The following is a 25,977-nucleotide window of genomic DNA, read 5'->3' on the forward strand; positions in this document are numbered from 1 at the left end:
TGTTTTTCTGTTTTTTGGGGGTGTACTGTTGATGTGGACTGGCCATGTGGGTGGTGGTGGTGGCCATCTTGAGTGCTGGCTGGTACAGGCAGCAACATGTGCTTGGGGTGTAAGGGGCCATTTTGAGGAGAGGCAGTGTCTGAGGCCTGCACTTATTTTGCCTACTTTTCATCCATTATGCCCAGGGGTAGTGAGTGTTGCATGGGCCTAGTGTTTCTGAGGGGTGTCTTCTTGAATTTAAACACCATTGAGGCCATGGATGGGCTGGGATTGTGCTGATTTTATTGTTTTCTGTCGTTTTTTTGGGCCTGCTGGTGGGGCCCTTTGCCCAGGGGTGGTGGTGAGGTGAGTGTTGCATGGGCCTAGTCTTTCTGAGGGGTGTCTTCTTGAATTTAAACACCATTGAGGCCATGGATGGGCTGGGATTGTGCTGATTTTATTGTTTTTTGTCGTTTTTTTGGGCCTGCTGGTGGGGCCCTTTGCCCAGGGGTGGTGAGTGTTGCATGGGCCTAGTCTTTCTGTGGGGTGTCTTCTTGAATTTAAACATAATTGAGGCCATGGATGGGCTGGGATTGTGCTTATTTTATTGTTTTTTGTCGTTTTTGGGGGCTGCTGGTGTGGCCTTTTGCCCAGGGGTGGTGGTGCATGGACTGAGTGTGCCTGTGGTGTGGTCTCACTCTCTTTAATGTAAACATCATGGATGGCATTGGATTGTGGTGATTTCTGGCTGTTTTTCTGTTTTTTGGGGGTGTACTGTTGATGTGGACTGGCCATGTGGGTGGTGGTGGTGGCCATCTTGAGTGCTGGCTGGTACAGGCAGCAACATGTGCTTGGGGTGTAAGGGGCCATTTTGAAGAGAGGCAGTGTCTGAGGCCTGCACTTATTTTGCCTACTTTTCATCCATTATGCCCAGGGGTAGTGAGTGTTGCATGGGCCTAGTGTTTCTGAGGGGTGTCTTCTTGAATTTAAACACCATTGAGGCCATGGATGGGCTGGGATTGTGCTGATTTTATTGTTTTCTGTCGTTTTTTTGGGCCTGCTGGTGGGGCCCTTTGCCCAGGGGTGGTGGTGAGGTGAGTGTTGCATGGGCCTAGTCTTTCTGAGGGGTGTCTTCTTGAATTTAAACACCATTGAGGCCATGGATGGGCTGGGCTTGTGCTGATTTTATTGTTTTTGGTCGTTTTTTTGGGCCTGCTGGTGGGGCCCTTTGCCCAGGGGTGGTGAGTGTTGCATGGGCCTAGTCTTTCTGTGGGGTGTCTTCTTGAATTTAAACATAATTGAGGCCATGGATGGGCTGGGATTGTGCTTATTTTATTGTTTTTTGTCGTTTTTTGGGGGCTGCTGGTGTGGCCTTTTGCCCAGGGGTGGTGGTGCACGGACTGAGTGTGCCTGTGGTGTGGTCTCACTCTCTTTAATGTAAACATCATGGATGGCATTGGATTGTGGTGATTTCTGGCTCTTTTTCTGTTTTTTGGGGGTGTACTGTTGATGTGGACTGGCCATGTGGGTGGTGGTGGTGGCCATCTTGAGTGCTGGCTGGTACAGGCAGCAACATGTGCTTGGGGTGTAAGGGGCCATTTTGAGGAGAGGCAGTGTCTGAGGCCTGCACTTATTTTGCCTACTTTTCATCCATTATGCCCAGGGGTAGTGAGTGTTGCATGGGCCTAGTGTTTCTGAGGGGTGTCTTCTTGAATTTAAACACCATTGAGGCCATGGATGGGCTGGGATTGTGCTGATTTTATTGTTTTTTGTCGTTTTTTTGGGCCTGCTGGTGGGGCCCTTTGCCCAGGGGTGGTGAGTGTTGCATGGGCCTAGTCTTTCTGTGGGGTGTCTTCTTGAATTTAAACATAATTGAGGCCATGGATGGGCTGGGATTGTGCTTATTTTATTGTTTTTTGTCGTTTTTGGGGGCTGCTGGTGTGGCCTTTTGCCCAGGGGTGGTGGTGCATGGACTGAGTGTGCCTGTGGTGTGGTCTCACTCTCTTTAATGTAAACATCATGGATGGCATTGGATTGTGGTGATTTCTGGCTGTTTTTCTGTTTTTTGGGGGTGTACTGTTGATGTGGACTGGCCATGTGGGTGGTGGTGGTGGCCATCTTGAGTGCTGGCTGGTACAGGCAACATGTGCTTGGGGTGTAAGGGGCCATTTTGAAGAGAGGCAGTGTCTGAGGCATGCACTTATTTTGCCTACTTTTCATCCATTATGCCCAGGGGTAGTGAGTGTTGCATGGGCCTAGTGTTTCTGAGGGGTGTCTTCTTGAATTTAAACACCATTGAGGCCATGGATGGGCTGGGATTGTGCTGTTTTTATTGCTTTTTGTCGTTTTTTTGGGCCTGCTGGTGGGGCCCTTTGCCCAGGGGTGGTGAGTGTTGCATGGGCCTAGTCTTTCTGAGGGGTGTCTTCTTGAATTTAAACACCATTGAGGCCATGGATGGGCTGGGCTTGTGCTGATTTTATTGTTTTTGGTCGTTTTTTTGGGCCTGCTGGTGGGGCCCTTTGCCCAGGGGTGGTGAGTGTTGCATGGGCCTAGTCTTTCTGTGGGGTGTCTTCTTGAATTTAAACATAATTGAGGCCATGGATGGGCTGGGATTGTGCTTATTTTATTGTTTTTTGTCATTTTTTGGGGGCTGCTGGTGTGGCCTTTTGCCCAGGGGTGGTGGTGCATGGACTGAGTGTGCCTGTGGTGTGGTCTCACTCTCTTTAATGTAAACATCATGGATGGCATTGGATTGTGGTGATTTCTGGCTGTTTTTCTGTTTTTGGGGGTGTACTGTTGATGTGGACTGGCCATGTGGGTGGTGGTGGTGGCCATCTTGAGTGCTGGCTGGTACAGGCAACATGTGCTTGGGGTGTAAGGGGCCATTTTGAAGAGAGGCAGTGTCTGAGGCATGCACTTATTTTGCCTACTTTTCATCCATTATGCCCAGGGGTAGTGAGTGTTGCATACTTGCATGTCCCTAGTCTTTCTGTGGGGTGTCTTCAATGTAAACATCATGGATGGCATGGGATTGTGCTCATTTTTCTGTGTTTTGTCGATTTTTTGGGGTGTATAACTGAACTGATGTTCCTCTGTCTTCCATTGCTTTTAGGTGCACAAGAAGACTCAAGAGAACCACCAGTGCCAGGAAGAAGTCCTGCAGCGGTGTGTGTGTGCAGCATAACGTCACGCGACGTCACGTCTGGACACAGAACCCTCTGCAACTCGTGCAACTGCTGCCTGCTGACCTGCTCTGAAGAAGATGGCCCCAAAAAAAGTAACCTGTAGCTCCTCTAGCAAGAAAGGTGCCAGTAAGGAGCAGAAGAAGCAAGTTACCAAGGACACTGGTGTGCCGCCCGCCCCTTTTTTTGGGAGTAAAAAAAAAAGTATGCCTGCAGCAGCAGCGGGATCTGCTGGGGACCAAGCTGGCAGCAGCACCCCCGCTCCATTGGGCTCAGTGCCACCACCACCACCAGGCCAACTTAAGTCCAAGGCCTTGAGTGCTGCAGAGGCAGCCAGTATAGTTCTTCAATCACCATCGACCAGTGATGTTGGCTCATCGCAAGAAAGCAGCAGCAATGTCCCTCAATCAACACAGGTTGTTGTAGCTCATCTGACGAGTGTTGAACAACCACAGCCGCAACAACAATCACATGTGCAAGTACAAGCCCAAGTACATGTGGAAGGAGAGGCAGCGCAAGGAGATGCGCAAGCAGAGGTGCATGGAGGGTCACAAGTGCCCACAATAGTTGTTCCTCCCGAAGTAGGGGCACATCAGGAAATCGACAATCAAGGCGAGGTATCATTTGAGGAAGCCACTCCTCCTGATGATCCTTCATTGTCTTCCACACCCCTAGCAAGGAAGAGATCAAGGGTGGTGTCTACATCTTCTTCAAGCACACCTCCTTCTGATGATACGGATCAAACTTGGGAACCAGCACCACAGCCGTCTGAGAGTGAGGCACACCATGATCCGACAAAGGTAGTTAAGCGTAAAAGGAAGCTCGTCCAAAGTCTCAGAGTTATGGAGTGTGATGAGGCTCAACAAGAAGTGGCGGATACTGCTGCTGATGAAGACTCTGCCAACGACGACCCAGTCATCATAAAGGTCACTGCAGCCCCAGCGGGCATGCAGCAAACAGACATTTTGACCCTAGCCCGAAGAGCTGCTGAGCGTGATGATGATGATGATGTTGTCGATGAGGAGGCAGTGGAAACACCACAATCATTGGAGTTAAGTAGTACACCAACTCGTCCCACTTCCATATTTCTTTCTGGCAAGAAGAGACCTCCATCCACCTCGACCTTAATTAGTGGCGGTGAAAGTGCACAACGTACAAAAGTTGGGCAATCCAGATCCTCCACTTCATCTGGCATTAGCTTCATGACCACCACCACCACTATCGCCGCCTCCTCCAGGTCCCACAGACACTTGAAGTCCCCAGTTTGGGACTTCTTTACTGTTTGTCAAAAAAATCCAAAGTTTGCCATTTGTACCCTTTGTAAGGTTGCAGTTAGTCGTGGTAAGCCAGGTACCAACTATGGTACCGGAGGCCAGAGAGGTCATCTTAGGAGACAGCACACTGTCAAATGGTTTGCGCACCTAGATGCGATCAAGAAAGGCCGAATTCAAGGAAACGTTGATGTTTCATCTGATGATGACGAGGAAGAAGAAGACGTGTCAAACACTTCCCTTACACCCAGTACCCCTGTCAGCAGCACACCCAATGTGAGGCACACTAAGAGTGTTGGAGCGAGTGAGACACCAACGCACAAAAGTTCACCAGCGAGCAAAATTGGGTCAACGAAGTCATTATCAGCCCGTAAATGCTTGGTCCAGGGCAACATTAGAACAATGCTTACTTCAGACGTGCCATATGAACGCAACCACCCACTGACGCGTCTGTATAACACTAAGCTGGCTAAAATGCTAGCTGTGGACCTTCTCCCTTTTTCTTTTGTAGAAGCGGTAGGTTTTCTAGAATTAGTGGCAACGCTCTGCCCTAAATGGAAGGTTCCTAGCCGGTTCTATTTTGCCAGAGTTGCGGTTCCAGCACTACATGAAGATGTGCTGGAGGCGATTGGGGCAGCTTTGCAGAAGAGTGCTGTTCACACAATACATCTGACAACAGACATGTGGACCAGTGGCGCAGGCGCTGATTACATGTGCATCACTGCACACTGGGTCTCTTTTTCAGGTGTTAAAGCAAAGCTAAACGCAGGTGTTGACCCGGACAAAGTTTTCAAAGCTGCTCGGAAACATGCAACACTAGCCATGTTTGGCTTGGAGAAAAGTCACACAGCAGAAAACATTTTGGAAGAGTTTGACAAAAAGGTCTTGAAAATGCTATCCCCCAAAAAACGCAAGATTGGTTATGTTTCCACGGATAATGGCGCCAATGTAGTTAAGGCCATGTCGCAGGGTGGCTATTTCAGAGTGCCATGTTTGGCGCACTGTATCAACCTGGTAGTTCAAAAATTCTTGAGTGATAGAGACAGTGCAGCGTTCGCGGTAATGGCCACCTGCCGCAAAATGTGCAACCATTTCAGCCATTCTTTTAAGGCCCGGAAGCATCTGAGGAGGCTGCTACTTCAAAGTCGAATACCAGTGAAAGCACTCATCCAGGAGGTGGCAACACGTTGGAACTCAACCTTCTACATGCTTGAGCGTCTGTATGAGCAGTATACGGTACTCGATCACTATTTCTTCACAGAGGGTACATCTCAGAAGGAGGACCTGCGGATGAGTGCGGCGCAATGGGACATAGTTAAAAGCCTGACAGACATGCTTCGTCCTTTTGAGTTCTTCACGCGTGCAGTCAGCCAGGAGGACTGTAATTTGGGAAAAGCTATCCCATTGTTGTGCATGCTGGAGCACCAACTGATGGCGGTGTCTTCTGAGTTTGAAAAAGATGTACAAAAAAAAGACCATTTTATTTTGTCTGAGAAATTATTAGAGCGCCTACGTGGTGATGAACGTCTTCAAAAGATCAAGTCAGAACCGCATTACATTTGTGCTACTATTCTGGATCCACGCTACAAAAAGGCGCTGGCAGGCGAAGCATTCTTTCCTTTTGCTGATGAAGATGTTCAAAATTACAAACATTGGCTAGCCTGGTCAGCCAAGAGGTTTGAAAAAGAACGGCAGGTTATTGAAGGAGAAGGCAGTACATCAGCATCAGCATCAGCAGGCCATCCCCAGTCACAAGAATCCACTTCTGCACCTGTGGCTGGGGCACAAGTGACCTCTCAGCCGTTAAAGACACCGGCAAGTGGATCATCTGCACCACACACAACACTAACAGTGGCTGCTGTGGAGGATTGGCTAAGTTTGCTTGGGTATGGTTCTCGAAAAAATGTCACAGGCACAGCAAAAAGTAAGCAAAGTGGAGGAACCGTTGATGACCTTGAGTCGATGGTGCAGGACTATCTGAATGACTCAACAGAGGTCTTTCTTAATGATGAGCCATTGCAGTATTGGCATGGCAAAAAACAATTGTGGCCACAGCTCTCCAACCTGGCTATAAACTATTTGTCTTGCCCACTCGCAAGTGTGTCTTCAGAACGTGTTTTCAGTGCTGCTGGTGGCATTGTAACTCCCAAACGGAGCCGCCTCTCACCCAAAAATGTGGAGCGGCTGACAATGATCAAGATGAATCAGCACCTCATACCACCAGATTACAAAGTACGAGAAAGCACGCCGCATGAAGACGAGGAGGACGGCAACGTAGATGAGGGGATTTGTTCTCTGTTCGGTGGCACTGACCTCATCCTGCCTGAATTCGCAGAGTATGATGACGAAATCTTCTTCTTATTCCCTGACACCGAGGCCTGAAAATGAGACAATGAATCAATAACTTTCTTTTTCGTCCTTATTCACTTTTATTCCTGTTTGTCTCTCTTTCTTTGTTTTGCACAGTTAATTTAATTCAAACTTTAATCACCTAATCCCAAAAACAAGACCATCAGCAGAACTGTCTTCACTTGTTTGCTTATTGATTTGAAGGTGCCGCAGTCTACATTCCTCAGGTTCACAAGTTCTGAAGAACATGCTCCTCTATCCTCCTCCTCCAGACTGCGATTTCCCTCAAAGCAGAGTGCTGGATTACGCCCAATGAAGAAAGACTCAGCACTTGTGGGGGTGTTGTACTTCTTTGCGGGTGAGTTGACGGATTTGGGCCCATTGCTGTGAAGCTCTAATAATGGACAAAAGTGTTTTGGACCAAATATGAGGTGGAAATTTCTTGCCGTTTTTGCTGACTTGCTTGCCTTTGGGGTGCTCTTTGGCGGGGTTCCGGGTGTTTGTGGGTGATTTTTGGTGTCTGGGAGCACTGCTGCGACAGTCTAATCTTGATTGCATTTGCTTTTCAGGAAATCCGTGGTGGAAAACAGGAGTTATGATGATTGATGATGATGACCTAGCTGCACAGCGCCGTGTTTGGACCGAAGGCCGAGAGATATTGTAAGTATGAGATTTAGCTTTTTCGCTGTTTGGGGGTGTTGTCGGGTGGTTTTTTCCGGGTGGGTTGGCGGGTCTTGCCTGGGGCATTCCTGGGAAGGTCTAATACCGGATAGAAGTGTTTTGGACAAAATCCTTAAGGAACAGCCTTTTTTTTGCTATTTCTTCTGTCATCTTGCTCAATGTAGCGTTTTGGGGGGCTTCCTGCTGTTCGTGGGTGGGTTGCGGCCGGGGTCTCTGTCGAAGCACTGCTGCGACAATCTAATCTTGATTGCATTTGCTTTTCAGGGAATCCGTGCTGGAAAACAGGAGTTATGATGATTGATGATGAATGATGACCTAGCTGCACAGCGCCGCGTTTGGACCGAAGGCCGAGAGATATTGTAAGTATGAGATTTCGCTTTTTCGCTGTTTGGGGGTGTTGTCGGGTGTTTTTTTCCGGGTGGGTTGGCGGGTCTTGCCTGGGGCATTCCTGGGAAGGTCTAATACCGGATAGAAGTGTTTTGGACAAAATCCTTAAGGAACAGCCTTTTTTTTGCTATTTCTTCTGTCATCTTGCTCAATGTAGCGTTTTGGGGGGCTTCCTGCTGTTCGTGGGTGGGTTGCGGCCGGGGTCTCTGTCGAAGCACTGCTGCGACAATCTAATCTTGATTGCATTTGCTTTTCAGGAAATCCGTGCTGGAAAACAGGAGTTATGATGATTGATGATGAATGATGACCTAGCTGCACAGCGCCGCGTTTGGACCGAAGGCCGAGAGATATTGTAAGTATGAGATTTAGCTTTTTTGCTGTTTGGGGGTGTTGTCGGGTGGTTTTTTCCGGGTGGGTTGGCGGGTCTTGCCTGGGGCATTCCTGGGAAGGTCTAATACCGGCTAGAAGTGTTTTGGACAAAATCCATAAGGAAACACCAGTTTTGGCACTTTTTGTAAGTTAGGGTTCGTTAGGGTTAGCCCTAGCAGCAGGATTGCATGTGTTTCGGGGGGTTCTATTGCAACGCAGTTCTGGTGTTTTAGAGCACTGTTGGAGCGATGCTGGCTATGGATACTTTTGCTTGCTTGCAAGTGGTTTGAATACAATCCACGGTCTGTATTTGGGCCTACTGTTACTTTCAAAGTACGTTTTGTCACCATTTTTCTGCTAGGCATCGTTTTTGGAGATCTGATTGGGGTTCTTCTACATTTTTGCGACTGGCTTTAGTAAGGGTCTTGGTGGGAGCATTGCTGGGAAGGTCAAATTTTGTTCTAAAACACAGTTTACAGTACACCTACCTTGAGGGGAAAGATCCGCTATAATATTTTGGCCATACTTATTTATCCTTAAAAAGGTGACTCAGACAGAGCACGCAATTTCAAAAATATTGTACTGTCTATTAGGGAAATCAAAGTGTCACTTTTTGAACCACACAGCGTACATACCTTTTATTTATTTATCAGTGGTATTGTAATAGCACTTCCTGTTTTCCGTTCAATAATTACAGGCCGGGTTTCAGTCAACATCCGCCAGGCAGGCAGTGGACAGGGTGTCTTCTGTCAGTGGTCACCAACATTGATGGACGAAGCGTCAGCTGGAATGGCGGAGTGCCGCCAATAAGAGGAATTGTTTGCTGCATGCAACTTACTTACCAAATTCAACAGGACAACTCCAACAACATACGCAATACAGATACAGTATCCATTGTTTTATTCTATGAGTGTGACTGCATGTGCTTAGCCTTAGTTTGTACCCAAAAATTCTCTTTATCTTCAATTATTGTTTGTCCATGCTGTGCTTTTCTTTTTTTTTTTTTTCTCAACAAAACCTACCCAAAAAGAAACCCCCATTCCCATCCATTTTCCAAACCCTAACCCTCTTCCCCCGGGCTGTGTTGTTTTGCTTGATGTCTGACTAAAATGACATCAATAATTCCACACACTTGCTGGGGAGGATAAGGTCATAGCAACAGGCTGGTGAAGGAATACGAGGATATCTTCTAGACTTACTCAGCTTCAGTACTATATCTTCTAGTAGTAGGAGCCAATGTCAAATAAATTCAACGCAAGTACTAGTTAGACTTGCAAGCAAATACTTTACCATTTGTTAGGCTACATTATGGCACTGTTCTAGTGTACTGTCACCTGCTATATTCTCGATCGTACCGTAACCGTTGTAATGCTACAGTAAGGACAAACCAGGTTTCGTTTTCTTTTTTTCCATAGGCATGCAACTGCCACTGTGTCACACCACTAGTACCACCGCAATGAGGAAATTTCACCCGCCCAGGATTGCCAACGTTAATCCCCATTTCACGTGGAGCCAGCCCTGGGCCTAGCCCTAATTTGTAACACAAATTACAGGTAAGATAAGCGTTTGGTGGGAGGTAGTATAATGGAGTATTATTTAGGAGTAGACGAGAGATTGACGGTTGTACTACTAAAGTCCTACGACTGTTCAGGAAAACAAAGTTACTGTTACACCCCCGTCCCCCACCCACCAGACTGAAAAGCAGTAAAAAACAGGTATGGTCAGATAAAGTTTAAAAATGTATATTTATGTATCCCTAACAAAATAATCTCCCTCAAGACCCACCCTAACCCCAACGATTGTCTTTGAAACGTCCCAAAACGATCCCAACTCCCAAATCCCACCCCCCAAAAGTCTATAAAAAAAGGGCAAGGGACACTCCACTACTGGAGGGTGCTGGTGCATTTTGCGGCATGGGCATCATACTCCTTGCGGAGGGTGGCAAGCTCGGAGCGGAGGCCCTTCACCAAGTTCTTATAGTTCTGGACCTCCTGCTCCAGGTAGGACATTCGGACTCCTAGGCGGCGTTGGCGTGCTTTGCAGCTCCTGTGGGGGGCAGCTGGTGTTTCTGTTGCTTGGCGGTGGCGGTTGGCTTTGTTAGCCCGGCTCGGTCCCGCTGGAGCACTGCGCATGCTGGCGTCCCGTGGGGTCACGGAGGAGGATGCAGCGGTCCCAGTCGAGGATGTTGTTGTTGCACCGGTCGACTGCGTGTCCTCCTCCTCCTCCAGGGCCACCAGCCGCCGATATTCGGCGACAGTGGCATCCAGCCTCCGTTGCCGGGCCATTCTAGCCTGCTCCCTCCGTGATGTTGATTTGGAAGGAGCAACTATATGAAGAAAGAAAGACATAGTCTGTAACCAATGCTCCTTAGCATTAATAACACAAAGTGATTGAGCCGAAAGTTGGGTCACAGTACAAGTAGCAAATTGAAAGCACAGTACATAACTATTGAGGACAGTATCTATGTAACCTCCCACTTCTGCATCCTTGCTCTAACATTAGTGGTAGTTTAATGAACAAATTCTACGACCACTATGGACTTCCATTACAGTCGACTATGACAGTACACCAGTCTTATTCTTCTTCTTCTCTCTTGTTTAGGAAAATTGGTACGTTATCTTATGCAAGCCGGCAGAATGACATTGACAGCACAGTGAACTTGCACCCGAGAAAAACAGTTGCACACCATGATGAGTGAGACAGACGTGCGTTACTGTACCGGTCCAGTACATGCAGGTGGTGAAGCTATTACTTTTCTATTACGGGTGGCACTGAGAATACTCTGTTACAAGGGCTACTGCTTAATTAATTTACCTTTCACCCTACAGTGCAAATGAGTACTAGAAAAGGAAAATGAAGAAGCTAACTAATTTGATTATCTATCACTTCACATGGGACGTATTTGATGACATATGGGATGACTTTAGGTGCTTTGCCTAATATTGAGTGAACAGTGATACACCCACACATGAATGACGTACTACAAGTAAACTAAAGGTATTAAGAGAGGTACGGAGTGTCCACCGTAATAACCAGATATATGCTGTGATTGCAGTCGCAATACAAAGTACTGCTACTATTCATGGTAGTATTGGACACATTTACAATTTCTTTTCCTTGCCTTCCCTGCACTGGAACGGACGTGCGGGTGCGGTGCTACATGCTCTTCAAGGTAACACTTAGTTCATCCAGCGACCATCTACTCTCTCTAGATACACATGTGCTATCTAAGAGTCAGAGAATACCATGCTCCAGGCATCCATTCATTCAAAGTATACGCACACATACAGTTTCTGTTTCACCCACCCAGGCTGCTGTCCTTCCACCCATCCTTGCTTCATCATTGACCCAGCCATGCACCATACCATATTCTTTCCTTCCCAGCCACCTCGGGGGCCAAGCAAACACATATCGTTCTTCTTTGCCAGCCATCATACAATTTCGCGTCCCACTTACTTACACCCTTCTTTCGCTTTTCGTTCATCCCATCCATCACGTTCGTCTAAGAACTTATTGGGATTCTTCTCACCAAAAACTTCACAGCTAAGTCGAAGTACATTTCGAGGAGGCTACTACCTGGTTGATTTGTAATACACCCGTGCAGAAAGCACACTATGCAGTCTTCAATCTCAATAAGTAAGGAATATATAGCTTACCTGTTTCCGCCACCACCGTTTGAACCCCCACAGGACCGTCCGCCGGCTCTTGCACCGCCTCCTCCCCAGAGTCCTCCGAGTCCTCGCCCAACACCGCCACCTCCGCGCTGGCCCCGTCACCAGATGTTACACCTACAAAGTACATTTAAGAATGTTAGAATACACCACTCACTACTATATAATATTTGGTCTAGGAGAAATGTTAAAAAAACAGAATACAATGTAATAATTTGTGACTGTCTACTCTAAAGTAAAAATGTCCCTTTTTCCAGGGAAGGCTGTTGTCTTGCTGCACTTTTATGCACAACTGATGAATGCTTGCTTTTTATTTTTAACACGCACCACTTTTTCTCCTAACAGACAGAAGCTTGACTCCTAAGAACACGACCAGGATCAAGTTCAAACCAGGTGAGAGCTCGGCTCGACCACAAGAAATGTGTCCAATTAATCGTCAGCACTAACCACTTTTCCGTTTTCAGTGAAATAGTTTTATGACAAAGTAGATTTTAATAAATGTGTTTACTTTTAATAAAGCTTTTAAACTTAAATAGACTCTGTGGTTTTTGGTCCTCCAGACTAGAGTGGATGAGCTAAAGGTTTTGGAATTTTTGCAAGCATGAGTAGTGCCTCTGACACTTCTTGACTGTGCTGTGACTCCATACTCTCTTGTCCTGCGTACGATAATCTAGAGATCATTGGGGATCAATAATCGGTGACTTCGGGAGCTGAATGACTCTGCCACACTATCTAGTCAGTAAGGAGACAGTGCATAGAGCTATTGCTGAATAGAATGGGAGTCCAATGGAATTGCCAAATGTCCAATCTTAGTTAGCTACACAGACAGACTAATAAGAATAATCTAGTAATACCACAGGGAGTCATATTAGAGCCAGGATAAGAATTTATATCCAGTCTACAAGAAGATCAAAGACGATTTAGAAAAAATCGAATGAGGAACGCTAGGAAAAAATAGGTACTCTTTATTACAATTAAAACTTACTGGGGCCAGCAAAGGAGCCCTCGCCTGCCCGATCCTGGCCTGCATCCTGAACAGCACCCTCCTCCTCCTGTGTCCTCTTGCCCTTGGGGGGAGCTGATGTACAACATGAAAGAAAGAAAGACCAGAAAACATGGATGAGATTTGTCAACCAAATCAACCATTTCAAAAGAACAATAACAACATTTTTTGGAGAAATAGCAAATAGATAGACAACTATTCCACGGGATCTATCTCATGTGGTATACTACGTTATTCGTATTGCCTGATTTGCGGACCGTTGACTTAGAAAGTTCCTATGTAACTCAATAAACAGACTACTAAAGAGGTTTGCCTAGGCCTGGCACTGCAGGCAGCAGTCCGCAGCACGCAAAGTGACAGACAAAGTCCATCCTGCTTGCAGATCAGTGAATACTCAAACTATCAATCCACCCACCACCACCACTATTTCTTCTTATAGCCATGTGTCTAAAGGAAGGAGTGGACTTCAGTCTGTTGGGGCTGATTTAGAAGTCCCTTGCGGCTCATTTTCCTCCATTGTTGCGTGACTTTTGTGACGCAGCGGCAGAACAAAAGACTCGCCATGGTGTTGGTGCGGCGTATATATTAAAAAAAAAGAAATTATGGGCGATGCATTACGTTGTAAAGCCCTGCGCCATCATGGGGCGTTCCGGCGCAAGGGAGGGCGTACCTGCACAGGGACGAATCCTAAAAGTGGCTGAGGGAAATCTACAAGATGTCAATCAGTCACTTTTAAGACAATGATGCATGAGTCAAACCCTGCGCGCTTGAAGCCGACGTACGGCTTGATGCAGCATTGGGGAGATAGGGTACCCCAGAGCATTGCTGGAGCTGCGCCATCGTTGGCACGCAACTCCAGCAATGCGCCGCCTTTACGGCACAGATGCGTAAGGCTTCTGTGACGTTTTGGGCCAATGGGTGGTGGTGGCATGGCACACAATTACTGCCGCATCCCTGCTACTTTGCAGGGATGCGCCGGTAATTGAAAATATGACCCTTAGTGTCTAGCATTACGCAGTTCTTATCTTTACACTACACTCATACATAATTTCTCAGGCCAATGAAATGAACACAATGTACAAAACAAATAAGCATAGTAGCAAGCAAGGCTACTGAGAAGGAGAGCAGTGCACCTGAAATGCATAGAAGATTTTCAAATATAATTTACCTACAATGTAATCGGCAGCATTATTGCTCTTGGTAAAGAACAAAGATTTGCAAATAACAGAGCCGGATAAAACAGAGTAGTGATGAATAGCTACTACTACTCACCAAGCCCGGGGACCTCTACGCCGAGCGCGTCCAGCAAGTCCCGTTCCCGGTCCATGACATCGGTCCAGCGGTGGGTGGCCTGGTTATATGTGCGCCGGACCCCAGAGAGCTTATACATGGCCCGGCACACCTTCTCCCACCGCTTCCGGCGCTCCCGGATGCCATAGCCAGTTGCGATCTTGCCGCCTCCCAGGATCGTCTTGGGGAGGCGGCGCTGGACGTGGAAGATGAGTGCCGCCACTTCCTCCGCGCTGAAGATCTCCCGCGGCACCACTTGCTCCCCCCTCAAACGCCCGCACGGGAGCCGGGCACGGGGTGCGGGACCCTTCCCCTTCTCAGGGTGCTTCCCGGCTCCCTTTACCATGGTCTGGGCAGAAATAAACTTAAATGATAAAGAAGAAATAGAATAGTGAAGAAGAAAAGAAAAGAGTTTAAAAAAGTAGTTTAAAAGTAACTAAAAGTAGCAGAAAACACAAAAATATACAGCTAGAAAAATAGAGGGATAGATAATAAGTAAAATAGATTAAATAAACTTCAAATAAGGAAAGGATGGCAGAGATTCAGAGAGGATACAGAAAGCATGCCCAAAACCATAGCAATGAATGAGAAACAAGATGGGAGCGCCCGTTCACGACCGCGTGGGTAAGTTCGCGCGAGATTTTCCTCGCGAGCACGCGCGAAATTGTACTAGCGAGCAGCACAGTTTGCGAGATTACACATAGCGGCCGGAAACGGAATTACGTCACGCAAACAAGATGGCCGCGCCCGTGTACGACCGCTAGGGTAACTTGGCAAACGTATAGCTACAAGCGCCTCGCGAACACGCGCAAAAGCACGCGAACATACACGTCGCAAAAAAAAAATACGTGTATTCGCAAGCATTCGCGGCTCCCGAAATCAATCTCGCACGGATTCGCGCCCCAAAAAACGCGCGAAATTGCAGAAAAAACGATTTTTGCTAAACTGAAAGCAATGAGCAGGTGCAAAAGTTCAAACTTAACATTTGTAACATTCACTGTACTGCTTCCTGAGGGGCCCCTCCAGAGTTTGCAACTATTCTATGACCCTGCTATGACCCAAACAGCAGGCTCATAGAATAGCTACAAGTAGACCATAAAGGTCCTGTGAAAAAAAAATTCACTGCAACAGAAAGCAAATTACAGATAAGGAAGGAAGCAGGTGCCAGCCAGACTGGAACTTTCTAAATAACTGACACATTAATCAACCCCCAATTAATTCATGGCAGTTGAAGTAGGGGAGGTGTGCTTGCTTTTTTCACCCCCCATAAACTACAGTGATAAACAAACCTAATGGGTGGCAGTGAGGATGTACCAGAGGGTGGCATGGGTGTCCCAGAGGGTGGCAGTGGTGAAACAGAGGGTGCTGTGAACCTGTGATGATAAACCAGACGTAGAAACAACATAGACGCGGCCGTTGCGTGCCGAAAAGTAAGTTCGCAATTGCGAAATTGTCCCAAAATCGGCGCGAACGCTCGCCAACACAAAAAACGGGAAAATCCGCAAATCCGCGAGAGTTCGCGTATTTTCGCGGATTGCGAATCCGTAAATCCGCAATTTCGCGTACGCGAGATCCGCTAGATCCGCCCATGCTTACTCCCAACCCCCAACTCCCGATTCCTCTTCCTACCTACTCCCAAAGTACTAGCCGCCCAATGGCGCCCTACTCTGCTAAGATCACTGGCTACCCCCCAACCCTGTCCCCCTTCTCGTTGTCGCTTCATTCCAATCTCCCCAGGTTCCCCACCCTGCCCAGCCCTGCCGCCGTCGAGCTGGAACCCAAACCTCCACCAGATCCCCCTTCCACACCTGACCCTTTGCCCCCTGCCTAGCCCCCAGACCCAGGGAGCCACCGTGCGCCATGTAGGCATCAATCTGCTCCCTCCTTGATAAGGCCCGTACTTCCTCATGCCATGAGGTAAAGATGTCCAGGCACGCCCAGTCCCGACCCCCCTCTCCGACCCTAGCTCCTCCGGGATATAATCCTCCTCCTCATCAAAAGACCAGTCTCCCTCCCCCCAGCTTCTCCAGAAAACCCCCACGCCTCTCCCCAACCCACTGCTCCCTCCAGCGCATCCTGCTTGAACCGGACCGGTGCCTGTATCGAGCTCCACTGCCAAACCTCCCCATCCCCCCTGCACTCGGCCCCAAGTACCTCCCCTGCCCTCCTCCACTCGGCAGGCTGTCCTCCAGAGGGGCAGCCTTGCTGGTTGGCCCCGGCGACTGCTTCCCCCCTCCCCGAGTGCCACAACTGGGCCTTTGACCTGTGCCCCTTTGTCCCCCTCCCTGCTCCGTTCACAGCAGCCCCGGGGCCCGGCCTGCGAACCATGCAGACCGCTCCTCAGACGGGCCCCACCCTCATTTTCTCCCACAGGAGCCTCCAAGGAGACGAGGGACTCCGGCGCCTCAATCACAAGCGGGGCCGCTCTCCTGGTGTATGAGCGGCCCAAACATTTTCCTCAGCAAACGGGGAGGCGCGCGACACGCACCGCCGGTGAGCCCCACCCACAGACTCTCCTGCCGCAGTCTCAATGCACATTAGGGGCTGCGGCTCCTTGACCACACCCCGGACCGCACGCACACTACTCTTGTTGCCCGGGTCACTCACCTATCCGTGCTTTGCCTTCTTGGGGGACGAGCAGGCCGCGACGGTGGCCGCCACCCCAGTGAACGCGCGCCTCGCTGGGCGCACGCTTCCCGGGCCAAGCAGATCAAGTCGGCCGGCCTCACGGAGCAGCCGGACCGCCTCCACAACTCTGTGATCCTCCCTCGCCATCATGTTCTACAAACGCCTTAAACCAATTATCCTAAACACACTGACCAATCCCTCACGAAAGGCTAATTCCTTACGCAAAAGGATATATACTACAAAAAAGCTAAATACTACTACACTCCCAGCCACCAGGTCACTAAAACCAAAAATGGTGGCCATTTAGGCTGTCAAAATGAATCGGGCTACGTTTGGGTTATTCCCCACGCAGCCCAAACAACTTTACACAAATGGCCGCTGTTGGCCCACCCCTCCCCATCCCAAACTGCCCGGGGGCAGACCTCCCGGGGCTCGGCTGCCCCCCAAAGCCCCCTTTTTCTTGCAGCTGTCTGTGGTTCTCGCCTTTTCCGTGGTGCGTGCAAAGCAGCATTTGTGCACCTGCGTACAAAAAAGTTGCTTGTACTGTTGAGTAACGAAGAAAATCACCAGCGCTGTGCTAACCGGTTAAAGGAGCTCTTTCCGGCATTCCATAGAAGCTGTATAAAGACCTTAGGAAACTGCCCTGATGAACGAGGAGGCGACACTGATTATAAAGGCGGGCCCTGCAGGCATATCACCAGTCACTGAAAGCAGGGCCCTCTCGTTTGGGCGTTCAGCAGGCTTACTTAGTGCTGTTATCAGGCTGGAAAAAACGTCCCTGGAAATGCGCCAAAATGCTACGCTTCCCCGTGTGAGGCGTAGCACGTAGAAATATCTTTCTTTCTCCTCATTACTTCCTCTTTCTATGTGTGTTGCATTCTGCAGTAGCACATAGAAATATCTTTCTTTCTCCTTGTTACTTACTCTTACTATGTGTGTTGCATTCTGCAGAACACCTTGAAAGAGGGAAATGTCTCTCAGGGTTGTTTTTGTGCAGGAAGGTGTCCCTTTCTGCCCAAAAACAATCCTGCTTACAACGCAGGTGCCCTTGCACCAATGGTGCAAGGGAGCCTGCGTTGGCGCTAGGCAGCACATTTTGTGCCAGTGCTGCGAAATGAAAGGAATGTGCCATATATTATTAAGTACAGCACGGTCCTGCTGATGGAGCAAGGTTTCATATGTGAGAAACTTGCTTGTACTCAACCCTCTCGAATAACATGTAATTTATTAACCAACATGTTTGTATTTACTAATAAATGCATTACACTACATATTTTTCATCTATGGGAAGCTTTCCAATGTGCTTTTACTAACAAGTAATCCGAGTGACCTAAGATGGCTGCTAAATATGCGGGTACCTTTCTGCGCATGCGTCTACTCTGACGTCTTTTGCTTTTGGTGGGAATTCTTTGCAGCTGTGCAGTAATATCTAAAATGGCCGCTTCGAACCTCACATCCTAATGCATATGCTTTTGCTAAAACTAAACCTTGCATGTCTTGCTAAACTGCTAATGCATTAGTTATAATAAAATAATGGGACTAGATTAGGAATAAGTGGTATACAGTGCATTCATTAATTTTCGTAATCTAATGTGCGCTTCTTTTACTTTATTATTAGTTCATATTTGGGCCTGAAGGGTGTCTGAATCTCCATCTTGGATTTTAATGCACGTGCGCACTCAAACTCTGAAAGCCTTGAAGTCATGGCATTGAAAGGCTGCCAATTCTCATCTTACCAGCGATGCGCCTGAGAACTTTAACTCTTGACCCGGAGAGGGGATGAAGATGCAAACAAAATAATATACATTGTACATGAAGTAAAATGAATGTTGCTGGGAGGAATAAAGCATGGGAAAGTAAACTAAGGGTGGGGACATAGATCAATTAAACCAAGGAAAATTACTTCATACTAGGATGGTGTGATGACCTCTCCCCCTCCCACTGACCAATCAAAATGAAGGGAATACACACATTTTGAAACATTGAGGGGTGGTACATACTCTCAAAATGGTATAACTAAGGTAGGTTTAGCCAGTTAGATTGTCTGACTTGTCACAGACCTGTCACTGACCCAACGTTGTAGCTGAAGGAGGTGGATGCCACGGAGGCCAGAGGGCTAGTCTAACACTCTGGGAGAAGAATCATTTGATTGCAGATGAAGAATCGATCCATGTAGATATTGGACGAGAGTAGCACCAGTGAGGGATATAACGCTGGTGTTGCACTTACAGGAGGTTACCTGTTCTGTCCTGCACCTATCCTGATCCTTTAGCTCCTGATTAGTCGGGAGCCTTTTCTTTCCAGCCCTTGGCCAGGGGTTGGTCCTTGCACCATTCTAGGTAAATATAATCTGTGTGGTATGTCCTTGTACCGTACTCCTTTTATACCCTTCCCAGGTACCAATGTCATGAGATTTTGCTATGTCTTTATATTTTGCTTTAATTAATATTCTTCTTGAAACTGGTGTTTACATTTATTGGTATTTGACTCACAAAAGTATTGCATAGATAAAGGTTTTTAAAACTCTTCAGAGTTTGTGGTCATTTAAGAATTTAAGGTAAAAAATTGTTTATGCCTATTATTCTAACAACCTGATCCAAAAGACCTGAGTAATTTAAGAATCAAAGTGACAAGACATTGGTAAGATATGATACAGGTATAAATCATAGTAAGGTTAAAATAATTTTTTCCCGGATTGGCAGTAAATGGTTATCAGCTTATAGTATGTATGTTATGGGCCCAGGTGAGTATGGTGATTTAGAATAATCCAAGCTGGTAACTCGCGCTCCATCACTGCCCTTTCCGAATCATGCAGCAGCGCAAGGTGATAAATATTCCTTCTGATGTATTATTACTTGACTTTTACATGACTGCTATTTTTTTGTATTTTTGACTTTTGATTTTTGTCATGACTTGGTTTTACCTTTTACTGACACGCACTTGCTTGTCCTTTCTGGAAACTGTCCTCTTGCTGCCTGTTGACATTTGGGATGCAATCAGCCGGCTTTCTGGAATGTCAGCTGACCTTGCAGCAATGTTCATTCTGGGGAGTTGGCAGACAGCAGCTTCTCTTTTCTCCTGCATTCCTCTCTCTTGGTGTGCTGGTGTAAACTGCTCTATAAAACATACAACATACATTTATGTGGTTGGAACATCATTATAAATTCGGCGACGATCACCAACACATCTATGGACCCTACGCTTGTTCCGGATTCCCAGTATGAGTCTATCTTATTAGGATCATAAACCTCCTAATGCAAGTACTTTTTACCTTTGATCGTAATGTGCGAATTTCCTTCATTCGTATGGATTTCTTGCTTACTTGGGTTCCTGTGCCTGTTCATGTATGGGCATTGCTGGCTGTGTGAAGCTGCCATTTGACACCCTCAACTGCCATAGGTAACTATCCAATTTGCCCTATGACACCTCTTAATGCACAGAACTTCAATGAAATGCAACGCTAGAACATGTGTTCCTGCTTACGGTGCGTGCCGCCATTTTGAACTGCTTCACTGTGTGTTGTAGTTCCAAAGAAATCCTACGTTGTAAGCACCGTTACATGCCGCCATTTTGAAGGTAATTCAGGCCATCTTCCGCTTGCTCAGGTCTTTAGGCAGTCAACGTACAGCAACACACATTTTCATTCTTACATGCCATGACTGATGTCAGCGGTCTACTTTTAGTCAACGAGCGCTCCTCTTCCTCAGCAACATTTGTTTACTGGTTCATCGCCTGTTGGTGTCTTTCGAGCTGCTGTGGTCCAGTGGGGCAGCGCTTCATCTAACCATGTTGCTTATGGTACTAAGAAGGTAATTTCTGGTATTTTTTGCGCTTGTGCTTGCTGCATTTTATTCTGGACTTGTTTTAACTTTTCCCTAGGATTCTGTTCATCGTCTTCAGTGTTGTTGGGGCTTTTCTCCACCCGTGGTGACAATTCCATGTTTTTGGGTGTTTCTGGATTTCGTCTCAGCTTACAGCAAGCATATGTGCCTGCTTACCTTCGCAAATCTCCTTCCTTCAGTGTTTGAGGACCTTTGTGGTGGTTTTTTGCATGCCTATGCTAGTACAACAGTTGCATGGTCATCCTACTGGAAGGAATATTTGCGGTTTCTCACTTTTCCGTTCTATGCTTTGTTACAACACTTTACTCCCTGGTCATCATGGCTTCTGGGAATATATGTAACCTATCTCCACCACAAGCTTTTCTGCCAGCTGCGGGTGAACCAGTTTTGAAGTGGGAAGAATGGCGTGAATATTTCACAAACTACATATCCACCTTTGATGACGAAGAGGAGGAGTTGTCACCTGGAAAAAAGAAATAAATATTATTGCATTGTCTAGGAGATGGAGGTTGAAAAGTCTACAATAGAATTAATAAAACAATTCATGCAGAGGGTGAAGGCGATGTATATGCTAACGCTCTGGAAGATTTGGATAATGACTTCAAGCCCACTGTGTGCGCCACAGTGGATCGTTATAAATTCTTCCATAGGAAGCAAGGAAGGGAAGAATCTATTGAGGATTATGTATCTGCATTGAAAAACGCAGCTCACACATGTCGTTTTTGGTAACCTACATGATGAGTTAATAAGGGACCAGATAGTGATGTGTGCTGCTAATCCTAATATTCAAGAGTCCTTGTAGGAAATTGAAAAGTCTTTACAGGATGCAATCAACATAGTCAAAAGAGCAGAGTTGACAGGGAGGTGCACTAAGGTAGTGCTAGCCGATAACAAACTTAAACATGAGGAAGCTGCAGTGGTAGCCAGAGAAAGTAGTTCTAACTCATCTGTACAAGCTTCTTTCAAGAAAAAGAACAAAGCGAAAATATAAACAGAGTGGAGGAGGAACCAGAACAGTTTGAATCCTAGAAAGTGTTATAAGTGTGAAGGCACCAGACACTTGGTTAATGAGAAGAAATGTCCTGCACGCACACAGAAATGTTCTAACTGTGGCATTGTAGGTCCCTTTCACAAGGTCTGCCAGAGGAAGTTTGGGGAGAAGGTCAAAATGGTGGACTAGGATGAAGAAGACTGCTCAATTTCATCTGGCGTTTCTGATTCTAATATGTGTGTTCTTAATATGGAGGATGTGCAAGTACTGGATATAAAAATGGGAGCCAGTAGTAGTAGAAAGAAGCCCACATGTGAGCTGTTTATTGGTGGGGTGGGCATCTCCATTGTTGCCGATTCTGGTCACCATATACTATAGTGAACAAAGATCTGTGGGTAAGGAAATTTGTACATGCTTTTGGACATGAATTGATGTTACCTGATGTTACGCCTAGAACATACTCGGGTGAGCCCATTGACATTCAATAGGAAACTAAAGTTTATATTTAAAAGTATAGAAATGATGGGCAAGTTGTATGTTTGTGCCATGGGTCCCTCTGTTCTGGAGTGGAAGGACTAAGGCAAGCTGAGGATAACCTTGAATCTCAACAGCCCAGAACCTGTGTTGATTGTACAACCTGAAGAAGAACGGAGATCGCAGATGGCTAGTAGATTGCCCAATGGGCAACATAGAAAAGTTTAAAGGGTTCCAACATAGGATAAATCTTAAGGCCACTGCCAAACTTTGTATTCACAAGGTTAGGAATATACCGTTCTCACTTAAAGAGGAAGTGAGAATACAATTAGAAGGATTACTAAAGGCTGGAATAATAGAAGAAGTGGAGTCTTCAGTGTGGGTGGCGTCTTTAGTTGTTGCTAAACAAACTAAGGACAAGCTACAATTATGCATAGACTTGGGTGACCATAATCAAAATATTCTGGTTGACCAGTATCCTTTACCTAGAATGAGATGTTATCCCTCTCCAAAATATAAAGTGATTTTCCTCCATTGATCTGAAGCCTGTTTATCACCAGGTATCTGAACACTGGGAGAGTAGGAGTCTCACCACTTTTGTAACGCTGTTTGGGTGCTTTAGGTTCAAGAGGGTACTCAAAACTGTGAGTGGAATGGTGTTAGTAGGTTGGCCTGAGAAGAAAGCTTTTTAGTAAAGAGTTACTTATGTTTTGGTAAATCATGCACAAATTGTCCTTGGAAGGTGGTTTGATTTTAAGACTAGGGAACGTGGTACCCCCAACTAGTTTAGGAAAGAAAATTCTGGAAATTTGCCATGAAGGGCATTTTGGAATCAATAAGACGAAGAATAGGGTCAAACATTGATATTGGTGGCCTGGGTGTGACAAAGACATAGAGAGGATGATTAGATGTTGCATACAGTGTGAACATTCAGATAAAGACACAACTAACTCTCAGACCCCCATTACATCCCCTGTCCAGTCTGAGTATGCCTTGGGAGAAAGTGGGCATTGACTTAATGGGACCTATATGGGAGCGAGATGAACAAGTGTATATCGTTGTTCTGATTGACCACTTTTCCAAGTGGCCTGAAGTTGAAATACTTCACAGACCTGTCTCTTGTAGAATCATGCATTTTCTGGACAAAGTATTCATGAGGGAAGGGTTACCCAAATACATTCTCAGTGACAATGGACCTCAGCTCTTGTCAGAAAGCTTAGAAAGTTTCATGGGAGGAAATGGCATTATACATAAGACTACGTTGGTGTACCACCAAACAGGGAATGGTGCAGTTGAACGGTTTATTGTGTAATAAAGGACTTTGTACAGCTTGCCACAGGTAACAGATTAGCATGGAGAAGTGAATTACACAAGAAGGTGTGGACATATAGGATTACCATGAATGGTACTAAGGGGTCCATTTGAGTTAATGAGGGGAAGAACTCACTTGTACAAAGATAACACAGGATGGTTGAAGACTGTAAGAAGGACACAACAGTCTGCTGAGGATGTGAAAGAGAATCTAATACAAGCACAGAACTAGTGCAAGAGATTGTAGGATTTAAAGCATAAATGTAAAGAGGTATGAATCAGGATTGGTGACAGTGTAAGAGTTAAAAGGTGTGGTTTTATTGGCAAGGAACAAAGCTGTTATACCAAACCTTTGATAGTTGAGAAAGTCTATTGCAATTCAGTACTGTTAAGCGATAGGGAGGTCTGCCATTTGTCCGCACTCTCCGTGTGTAGGAATATGAATGGTAACGGAGGCAGGAATGTCCACAGTTATCAAATCAAGAATGTGGTGCATGGAAGTGAACAACGGTTTGAATGGTTGCAAGACGGTGAAGAAACCCAACGTTTGGGAGGAACCACTGGCTATTGTAGAGTTCTTGAAAATGGTGCTGAGAGCTGTGAGGATGCTGTGGAGATCCAGAACCAGGGGAGATCCAATGGCCAGGACATAAACCAAAGTCAGAATTGTGTAAGTGAGGAAAGAGATGCTCTGAGCAATGTGGATGTTGGAGTTGCCAGAAGTAGGGCCAGTCCCACTCAACAGGGTGGAACAGTAGACTCACAAATCAGTAGCAATAGCGACATTATTGGTGACCTCTCTTTGGGCAGAGTAATTAGCAAGGCTGGCTGCACCATTGACAAACCCAGTTGGTTTAGAGATTTTGTGTGCACATAAGTATCCATTACCTACAATTGTTTAGTTGTGTTTTTTTTTGTTAAAGTTAAGCTACCCCTGGGATCGTTTAAGTAATTTATAGCTCCCTTCTTACAGGGCACGTTTCTTGTAATGTTTACCTCATTATCCTGTGGTTTTGCTTACATGTACAGAGCTTTCTATTTACATATTTTTAGCTATAAATTTCTTATGGTACTTTATATTGTGTGTTTTTTCATAAGAGGGAAGATGCGTTATGACTTGGTTTTGCCTTTTAATGGCAAACACTCGCCTGTCCCTCCTGTACACCATCTTATTGCTGCTTGTTGATATTGTGATGCAATGCCAGCTGATCTCGCAGCAACTGTCATTCCGAGTAGTCGACAGACAGTGGCTGTCGACCTTTTCTCTTGTGCGCCTCTCTCTTGATGTGTTGGTGTAAATTCTTCAATAAAATATTAAACCTACATTTCTGCGGTCGGAACATTATTACAATTTTACTTTACTTTTACTCGACAGATGTCTGGTTGCAAAAAGACATCTTGTGGACATTCTAAAAGATTCCCTGGGAATGCATTCCACCCCTTGCTTACCACTGGCCTTGTGGTTTGTTGTAACTCACATTTTCTGGCTTTCTACTGGCTGCTTTTATTTGTTTTAATCTGTTCAGCATATGTTCATCTCTCCCTGGAGCAAAGCTTGTTCGTTATCGCTCCTTGTATTCTTTCACAAGTCCTCCCTTTCTGTAAAAAGGCCTTTAAATGTTGTTCTTATCTTGTCACATCAGCTGTGTGTTCAAAGATGGAAGTCAGATGTCAGGCTCGGTCTTCCCATGGAGCTTGGTGTTTACTTTTCCTTCTCTGACTTCAAAGTGAGAGGATTTTTGTGACAATCTCACGGGTACTTAGAAAGTAAAATTTGTTTTCTAGCGCACAACACAATTTTAATTCCTTTAAGTGAACTGTGCAAATATTTCAGAATATATCAGTATTAGGAAAACACATGTGAAGCACATTTATTTTTGAATCCAGAAGTGGGGTGGAAAGAAATATTTGAATACGGTCAAAGTACACTAGGTGATGCCATTTCCACACATTGTCTGTGCGCTGTATATTTTTATCAGTAAACTGTATGTGCACATGTATGTCCTTCTGCTACGAAACTGGTGCTCATGTAAAGCGCTCTGATACCCGATGTCTCGGGTCTAGTTTGTGCTATATAAAACTCTAACAAGTCCGGGATGAGATCCGGCGGCACTCCCTGGAGTAGGCCAAAATGTTGTGGCGCTCCTCTGTTGCTCGCATTAATGGCTGGGGTGACAAAAATGGCAAACTACTTCACAATCTGATATCCTACCCTAGGGCCCACCGCATTATTCCAGAGATTCGAACGGCCGACGGGACCCGCCGGGTGACTTCAGCAGCTATCGCGCAGACCTTCGCTCACTACTATGCGGCCCTGTACGCGTCGCGCCCCCCCGGAGCCTCCCTTGCTGACTTGCTGGAGAGGTCTGGGACTTGTCTCCCCTCCCTTCCCCGTGGAGTCGTGGATTCCCTGGATGGCCCCCTCACCCCGGAGGAAATCCATGGAGCTATCACCCTACTGTACTCCGGCAAGACGCCCGGACCTGATGGATTCCCCCAAGAATACTATTCCACGTTCCGCGACGATCTCGTTCCCCACTTAACGGAGC

This window comes from Lissotriton helveticus, chromosome 6 (genome assembly GCF_964261635.1).
Source record: "Lissotriton helveticus chromosome 6, aLisHel1.1, whole genome shotgun sequence".
Taxonomy (NCBI): Eukaryota; Metazoa; Chordata; class Amphibia; order Caudata; family Salamandridae; genus Lissotriton; species Lissotriton helveticus.